This window comes from Haematobia irritans, chromosome 1, assembly GCF_050003625.1.
Source record: "Haematobia irritans isolate KBUSLIRL chromosome 1, ASM5000362v1, whole genome shotgun sequence".
Lineage (NCBI taxonomy): Eukaryota > Metazoa > Arthropoda > Insecta > Diptera > Muscidae > Haematobia > Haematobia irritans.
In genome coordinates this window covers 116328678-116338252 of record NC_134397.1, presented here as the reverse complement: position 1 = coordinate 116338252, position 9575 = coordinate 116328678, and positions in this window count along the sequence as shown.

Genomic DNA, 9575 nt, shown 5'->3' with positions numbered 1-9575 from the left:
CCAATATATTTTGCCCTAAATAAATTATGTGCACCTGACCACTAATCATGCCAAATTACCATCACCCTCTAAATATGCGATGAGTTTAGTTTATGTGTGATGGGGGGGTATGTAATACTAAAGGGACTATTTATGCGATTTTGTGACTCTACAAACATAATGTTTTTAAATATCACCAAAGGGGTTTTTATTGCATTCTTACTATCCTACATATACTCTAATGCATACACACACACACTTACATTTTTATAAACACCATTGCATACACAAAGTATATGGATTTGTGAGAATGCACATTTGCATAGACTTCTAAATCGCATCGAATGAATAGCCATGACTCCGTCTATGTTTCTTCACATTTTCACAAACACACAAACGGATGGATGGATGAATGGACAAACGCAAGAGTGTGTATGTGTGCACATGTATGTCTATGCATGGATATGCATGCAAATATGATTTATTAAGTGTTAATAAAGAACTTTTAATCCATTGGCTTGTGTGTACATTTGCATTTCATTTCTCATATTTCCATCCAGATCCAATGTGGAGTACATACATCGATGTGTATGTACGCCACATCTGAGCTGGCTTCTCCTCTAGGAATAGAGTAATACCAGTGAAGTTGCTGTATTACGAGAACACTTACATCCAGTGGTAAATTACAATACCAAAAGTCATGTGACACAGAGTTTTATTGGAATTGATTAATGCCGAATCATATAGAGCATGAATTGTTCAGCTTCTTGATACATGTGACCTCACAATATTAGATGGAAGTAACTTCCTCTAAGAACCTTCCTCAGCACTATAGAAAAAGTTAATGAAAGAATGCATCTATCTATCATATATCAGCAAGTTGAATCGCTTTGTAATGGGATAGATATACAGGGCGGCTGACATGCAAGTAAAGAAAACCCCAAAGAATTCTCTTCCTTAACTTTACGAAGAATTCTTCATTAATGGTTCTTCGTGAATTCTTCATTAAAATAACAAAATTTTCATTCACTTTCGTAAAATTTCTACGTCTACGAAATATTCTACATTACCTACCTTTCGTAAAAAGTTCGTACTTTTAACGAAGGTTTCTTCAATTTTCAAGACTTTTGCTCAGCGGTCGTTTCCTGTCGAGGAAATTGTATCGGAAACTAGAATAAGATGGGCGCTAAATAGCTTTGGACCATTCAAATCCCCTGGACCTGAAGGAATTACTCCGGCGGAGTTACAAGCTGTAACTGACAAAATTATCCCCTGGTTGTCGGTGATATATAAAGGATGTATCAACTTATCATATATCCCAGGAAAGTGGAGGGAAACAAAAGTCGTTTTCATACCTAAAGCGGGAAAAGCCTCTCACTCGAGGGCGAAGGATTTCCGACCAATCAGCTTATCCTCATTCCTACTTAAGACTCTGGAGAGGATGATAGATATTTATCTTAGAACTAGCATCGATTCAAGTTTGTTCTCGAAACGACAGCATGCATACTCGAAGGGCAGGTCTACTGAGACCGCACTACATGAACTAGTCAGCTTTATTGAAAGCTCACTATCTGTCAAAGAATACACAATCGTGGCGTTTCTAGACATCGAAGGGGCGTTCAATAATGTCCATCCGAGCTCGATATTAAATGGACTGACAACTCTGAATGTTGATCCATGTATACTCAGGCTGTTAGACGAACTGCTAATGAAGAGACGTATTTCAGCCACACTAGGACAAGCAAACATACAAAAGTATGTGAACAGAGGCACTCCTCAAGGAGGAGTTCTATCACCTCTTCTTTGGAATGTTGCTATAAACGACCTTCTGGTTTCCCTAGAAAAAGAAAGGATACAAGTGGTGGCATACGCAGATGATGTGGCGCTAGCAGTCAGGGGAAAATTCCCATCAACAATTAGAGATATTATACAGAGAGCCCTCCGGATGACTGAGAAATGGGCGAAAGATAATGGTCTTGGGGTAAATCCTGCAAAGACAGAAATAGTCATGTACTGCAAAGATTGCAAAACTCCCACAGTTAGGCCCATTTCCTTAGGGGGTATTGAAATTCCCTTTAGGGAGTGTGCAAAATACCTTGGCGTTATTTTGGACAGGAAGCTGAACTTTAAGCTTAATATTGAAGAAAGGGCGAGGAAAGCAACGGTAGCTTTATACTCGTGCAAAAAGGCAATAGGGAAAAAGTGGGGACTTAAACCAAAAATTGTACATTGGCTATACACGGCAGTGGTTAGACCTATAATGCTATATGGTGTTGTAGTCTGGTGGCCGGCACTTCAGCAACCGACAGGTTTAGATAAAGTTCAGCGTATGGCGTGCTTGTGTATCTCAGGTGCATTCAGCAAGACAGGAACAAACTCCCTTAATGTCATACTGCATCTATTGCCTTTAGACATTTTGGCCAAACAGTCAGCTGCAACAACGGCTGAGCGGTTGCGCGAGCTATCGCTGTGGTCGGAAAAAAGTTACGGTCACAGTTCGGTCCTCAAAATAATGCCAGATGTGCCTAACGTAGTGGATTACACTTTGGCGAGTCCACTTTTCGACAAAAAGTTTGAGACTCTAATTCCCAACAGTGAGGCGTGGTGTACACGGACCCCGGGGAATAAAAGATATATAGATTTCTACACTGATGGCTCCAAATTGGATGGCCAAGTGGGTTTCGGAGTATATTCTAAAGATCTGGAACTTCGAATAGCGAAAAGATTACCTGATCACTGTAGTGTTTTTCAGGCTCAAATATTAGCAATAAGAGAGGTGGCGAATTGGCTGAGAAGTAATGTTCCAAAAAATGTGGGCATTAATATATACTCAGACAGTCAACCTGCAATAAAATCCTTGGACTCTGTGTTCCTCAACTCGAAAACGGCCATCGATTGCCGCAAATCTCTCAATGAGATGGCTGAGCAGTACAATATTCACCTAATATGGGTGCCTGGCCATAGGAACATACCGGGGAACTGCGAAGCGGATGAGTTGGCAAGGCTAGGGACTACCTTACATATTCCAGGGGAACTAGAATTTGTTGGTATGCCCCTAGCTACCTGCAAGTTCATGCTGCGTGAGAAGGCTGTTATGATGGCAAATGTTCGATGGGAGAATTGCAAGGGTTGTAACGACACCAAGCAAATATGGCCCCATTTCAACTTAAACCGCACACTAGATATGCTAATGTTCTCGAGACGTCAGATATCACTCCTGATATCTGCTATAACGGGTCGCTGCCTGATAGGAGATTTTGCAAAAACTATTGGCGCGAAGTATAATGACTATTGTATGAGCTGTCATGATGCGGAGGAAAAAGAATCAATTAAACACCTCTTGTGTGAGTGTCCTGCATTTTGTGTAAAGCGCAAGCAACTTTTAGGAGCATATAGCTTCAGATTACTGGCGGATCTGGAAAACGTTAACTTAAGCAGTCTGCTAATATTTTTGGAACAATCTGGTTGGTTCAACAAAGAAAATAATCAAGAAGGTTCAGCGGTTAAAACTAGAAGTGCCCATATGTAATAGGTACTTTTAGTTAATGTGGTATCACAATGGACTGAATAGTCTAAGTGAGCCTGAATCTTAATCGGGCTGCCACTTTAACCTAACCTAACCTAACCTTTGTGAAGAAGTTCTTACGACTTTATGAATATTTTACGAAACATTCTGCATCTTTGGTTTAAAGTTCTTTTTCGGAATTAAGAAAACCTTTGAAGTATCCGTTATAATTTTGATTTTTAAATTGACATTTGCAGGTACGTGAATAGCTTTGTTAATATACCGCGAAAAGAGAATGAAAATTCGATAAATGAGATCTGTATCCTAATTTTAATTTTATTGGTCCTAGATTTAAAGCCAAATAGGTCGCTAATAAAAATTTATTTATTTTAAAGAAGCCGCACCTTTGGCTCGGAATCAAAGAACTGGAGAATCTTCGCATTTCACTTAAATGGGAGGATATTTTTCTGTCGAACAATGTAGACGATGAGGTTTCTCTGTTCCAGGACAATATTATGTTTCTATACTGGTTGAAAAAGTTTCGTTAATACGATGAATTTCTACGTTGTATTAACGAAATTCTTCATTAAAAGTCAGCCAACGTAGCATTTCGTTATAACAACGTAATTTTACATTATATTTACGAAACCTTTATGGAATACATTTCGTAGTATTAACGAATAATTACATTGCCATTACGTAGCCTTTTATTAATTAATTGTATGAATTGCAGCTTATACGTTGTATGAATGAAAATCATACATTGTATTAGAACGGCTGGGAAACATGCTAATTCTGTGTTTAAAAGAGCCAAGATTTCTTATTATAATCGTAGATTTCACACAGCATTGGGAACGAAAAATACATGGAAGACCATAAGAGAGATTGGAGTCGTGAATTCTACTAAGAGGAGATGCAATCAGGATGCCAATATTCTGAATGACCAATTTAGAGGATTTACGGCCCCAAGTAAATACTGAGTACTACGATTTCGGCAGGAATTTACCGCAGTTGGAAGGAGATACTGATTTTGAATTTAGTTGTGTGACGGAGAATGGCGTGTTTCGCTTTTACTGTGAGGTGAAATCAAACTCGATAGGATACCAATATTGATCTGAGATTTATTAAAATTCTACTTCCTGCAATATTACCTTATGTGACGTATATTTTTAATTCCATTTTGACATTAAGTTACTTTCCTAGAGTTTGGCGACATGCTAAGGTAATCCCAATTCCGAAGGGAAATTCAGAATTTCGGGCCATTTCTTTATTGAATTTTTTAATCCAAGGTTTTTGAGAGATTTGTACAGAGACAAATAACAGAATATATGTCTATTAATGTCGTCAGCCAATGTGGATTTCATAGTGGTGTGATCGGGCGATGTCAGCGAGGATTTGAGAAAGGAACAAGATAGTGGGAAGGTATCTATGCTGTTATTACTTGATCACTCAAAGGCTTTTGACACAGTTGATCACGACTTTTATGTCTCAAATTGGGATACCTTTTTAATTTCTCTCGAAGCGCGACGCGTCTTTTAGCATCATATATATATCGTATTTCACAATATAGATCCTTGATATTTATCCCAAATTTGATGATATGATTAATATTAGATCACTTGTATTCATTCACAAAATAATCAACTCGGGTCAACCACGGTATTTATATAAGAATCCACCAGGAGTAGAAAAAAATTGTTCCAATTCGATATCGAAGACTCTGTAGTCTCTGAGTGGCATTTCTTTGTTTACACCATACCTAATAATTAGCAGCAAACTAACAACAAAATGAAATTAAAAACAAGTAAGTAAAGTAGAAAGTCGGGCGGGGCCGACTATATCATACCCTAAACCACCATTACAGAATTAGTAATCATAAGCATTTGTGGGGTAACATATAGGTCTGGGAGATAAACCGCAGTTACATATTTAAGAAAATTAAGGGGTACATGTCTATGGGTGCTTTGTGTCAATCTGACTGTAGCTCATAGTCAATGTTGCCAGGGAAAATGTTCGGTTTACCCTACAAGGACAAAAAAAGTTCCCTACTTTCCCATACATTCCCAAACAATTTTCCCTACTATATTTTTCGTTAAATTTAAAAAATTTTACAAAACAAAAATGGTTCTAAGTATTTTATTATCTTAAAACATGAATATGCAACGTATATAACTTAGAATACAAATTTGTATTACCACCACGGTTGCCACAGTTGGTAGAATTCTACCCAAATTAGTAACCTTTTTTGTGAGAAATTTTTCTATAGAAATAAAATTTTGACAATAAATTCTATAGAAATAACGTTTTGAGAAAAAATTCCACAGAAATAAAATTTTGAGAAATTTTTTTTATAGAAATAATATTTTAAAAAAAAAATTCTATAGAAATACAATTTTGACAAAATGTTCTGTAGAAATAAAATGTTGACAAAATTTTCTACAGGAATAAAGTTTACCACACATTATTAAAGACCAAGCTTGTCGGTTTCTAATTTCCTCCTCTAGAGCCACCAAAATGTAAAAATTATTACAAATTATGTTGAGTGAAAATGTCCTACATTGTGGCCCTACGTCCCTACAAGACGCTAAATATTAGAAAAATATTAGAATTGCCCCTACTTCTAGCAACACTGGCTGTGTTGATATTGCACCTACGGAGTTAGTATGCCACTAATATTGAGCCCATTATTAAATAAAAAGAGAAAATCGTTAAATTAGTGTGGGTAATAAATCAAAATTTGTAAAAATCGAGCAATATTCTTATGTAAAAGCTACAAGTACGTATAAATACGATCGGCTAGTACATCAAAATTTGAAATTTGAGTAACATTGGTTAATAAATAAGAGTATTATGGCCAAATTTGGGAAAATAGAGCGATGCATATATATGGAAGCTATATCTAAATCTGAACCAAATTGCATAATATTTTTCGGGTTTGATTAATACCACAAAAGGTTACCTTGTGCAAGATTTGAGTAAGATCAGTTAAGAAATGAGGCCCGTATGGTCAAACATTAGGTTATTAGGGGCGAATTTTTCAAAATCGGGTGATACATATATGGGAGCTATATCTACATCTGAATCGATTTCGATGAAATTTTGCACATATAGTTAGTACTATAGAGGACTGGATCTAGCAAACTTTTAGTAAGATCGGCTAATAAATAAGGGTTCTATGGCCAAATTTGGGAAAATCGGGCTATACCTATATATGGGAGCTATATCTAAATCTGAACCGATTTCGATGATTTTTTGCACATATAGTAAGTGCTATAGAAGACTACATTTAGCCAAATTTGGGTCAGATCGGTTGATAAATAAGGGTTTTATGGCCAAATTTAGAAAAATCGGGCGGTACATATATATGGGAGCTATATCTAAATCTGAACCGATTTCGATGATTTTTTGCACATATAGTAAGTGCTATAGAAGACTACATTTAGCCAAATTTGGGTCAGATCGGTTGATAAATAAGGGTTTTGTGGCCAAATTTGGGAAAATCGGCCGATACATATATATGGGAGCTATATCTAAATCTGAACCGATTTGGATAAAATTTTGCAGACTTGAAGGGCGATGGAAAAGATTACCTTTTGCCAAATTTGTTTGCGTTTGCAAAAACGCGCAACGTGACCCCATTTGTCGAAATCAGGCGATTCATATATATGGGAGCTATATCTAAATTTGATCCGATTTCTTCCAAATTCAATAGCGTTCGTCCTTGTGCCCAAAAAAACTGCCTGTACCAAATTTCATCAAAATCGGTTAATAATTGCGACCGGAATCTTGTGAACAACAAATACATGGACAGACGGACGGACGGACGGACACCAAGCGCTAGATCGACTCAGGAGGTGATTCTGTATATATATTTTATGGGGTCTAAAATCAATATTTCTGGTAGGCACATTTTTTGGCCGATCAAACTTATTATAGCCAAACCACTATGTGGTTTAGGGTATAAAAAATAATTTTTGCTCATTATCAGTCTTTGCAAACTAATTCATCTAGTTATCAATCATCTGATACAAGCCCTCATCAGAATTAATTATGGTTATAAAGAGTCATTGAAGTTTTATCTTATGCAAATCGCCTTCTAAATGCTCGTCCGTGTATTAGTTCTAAATACATGGACGAAAAAGACTGTTTTTCATATGTTTCGGTGTAAAAATTATATGTTTGGAACTCAAAAGTTTTAACACAATATTTTTAAGTGCAAGCATATAATGCTCATAAACTAGCATAACATGTTTGGGACATATATGTTAATATGTTACAGCATATTATGTTTGGGACATAAAATATTTGTAAATATAATGTGCTTAGTAGATGCAAACATATATTAATTTAGAAATAGCCTATAAACATATATAATGTGCTTAGTAGATGCAAACATATATTAATTTAGAAATAGCCTATAAACATATATGTGCTGCAAGTAAAGGAATGGAAGTAACCAATTGGCGCTTAAAAATATATCCACACAAAGAAAATTCCATTAAAATTTTTTTCTACCAGTGTATGCCCTAGGGTGAAACATTATATGTTGCACAATACAAACAATATTTTGTTTGGACTAATCGTGAAAATATATATGCTTGAAGCAAAATGTGTTTGGGGAATATGTTACAGAAGCGATTTTTTTTGAGGGTGTAGTCAAGAAATAAAACTGGTTGATCGATCAAAAGGCGTTGTTTCGCCTATATGAACTATATTCTATATGTATGGGATATATTTTCAAAATCAGCGATGAACGCAGATGCGCTTCGGTCTAGGTCCTTACGAAATAATTTCACAATAGAGAAAAATTTCGTAGGAAACAAAAAATTATAAATGCCGTGGAATAAAGAAAAGGATTTTTTTGAAGATTCTCTGTACTTCTTCAAGCCTTTTTTTACGCATGTTGAAATATAGATTGAAAGAATATAGATTGTATGAAACCATAACTCTAAACTTTATGTATTATAATGAACAGATTTCGAAAACCCCAAGTCCTCAACTCAAAAAGTTCGTTCCCACACCCACAAAAAAAATCGCTCCTCTAATATATGTTAAAAACATATTTTGCAGGAAGCACATATATTATTGGATACTGCCGAAACATTAATATGTTTGTTTTATGTGAACATATTATATGTTTACAAGCATTTTGAGCCCAAAAATATTATATGCTTGGAAGAATTTTCCCCAAAGAAGATTGTGCTCATTCCCTCACATAATTTTCACCTCTACGATTTTTTTAGTTCTTGGCACCTTTTTCTGTAATACAAACAATGTTGAAGAAATTATTCAATTTTATAATTTTTTCACATTTTACCTTTCGCCTGGACGGAGAATCGAACCGAGGACCATACAGTTTGTAAGCCAACACACTATCCACTGGGCTATATAGCTGTTATAGTCATCAATAGAAATGATAGTTATAAGTTATATTTATGTAGCATAGTCTGCGGCGCCCACGAGCCGATGCAAAAAAAACATTATTTAACAGAAACATACATTTGTTTGCCACGTTGGAGCAATGGTGAGCATATCTGCCTTGCATGCAAAGGGTCGTGTGTTCAATCCCTGCTCCGACAGAACACCATTTTTATACCCTCCACCATAGAATGGGGTATATTAACTTTTTTTTCATTCCGTTTGTAACACATCAAAATATTGCTCTAAGACCCCATAAAGTATATATTCTGGGTCGTGGTGAAATTCTGAGTCGATCTGAGCATGTCCGTCCGTCCGTCTGTAGAAATCACACTAACTTCCGAACGAAACAAGCTATCGACTTGAAACTTGGCACAAATAGTTGTTATTGATGTAGGTCGGATGGTATTGCAAATGGGCCATATCGGTCCACTTTCGTCCGTCTGTAGAAATCACACTAACTTCCGAACGAAACAAGCTATCGACTTGAAACTTGGCACAAATAGTTGTTATTGATGTAGGTCGGATGGTATTGCAAATGGGCCATATCGGTCCACTTTTGCGTTTAGCCCCCATATAAACTGACCCCCAAATTTGGCTTGCAGACCCTCTAAGAGAAGCAAATTTCATCCGATCCGGCTGAAATTTGGTACATGGTGTTAGTATATGGTCT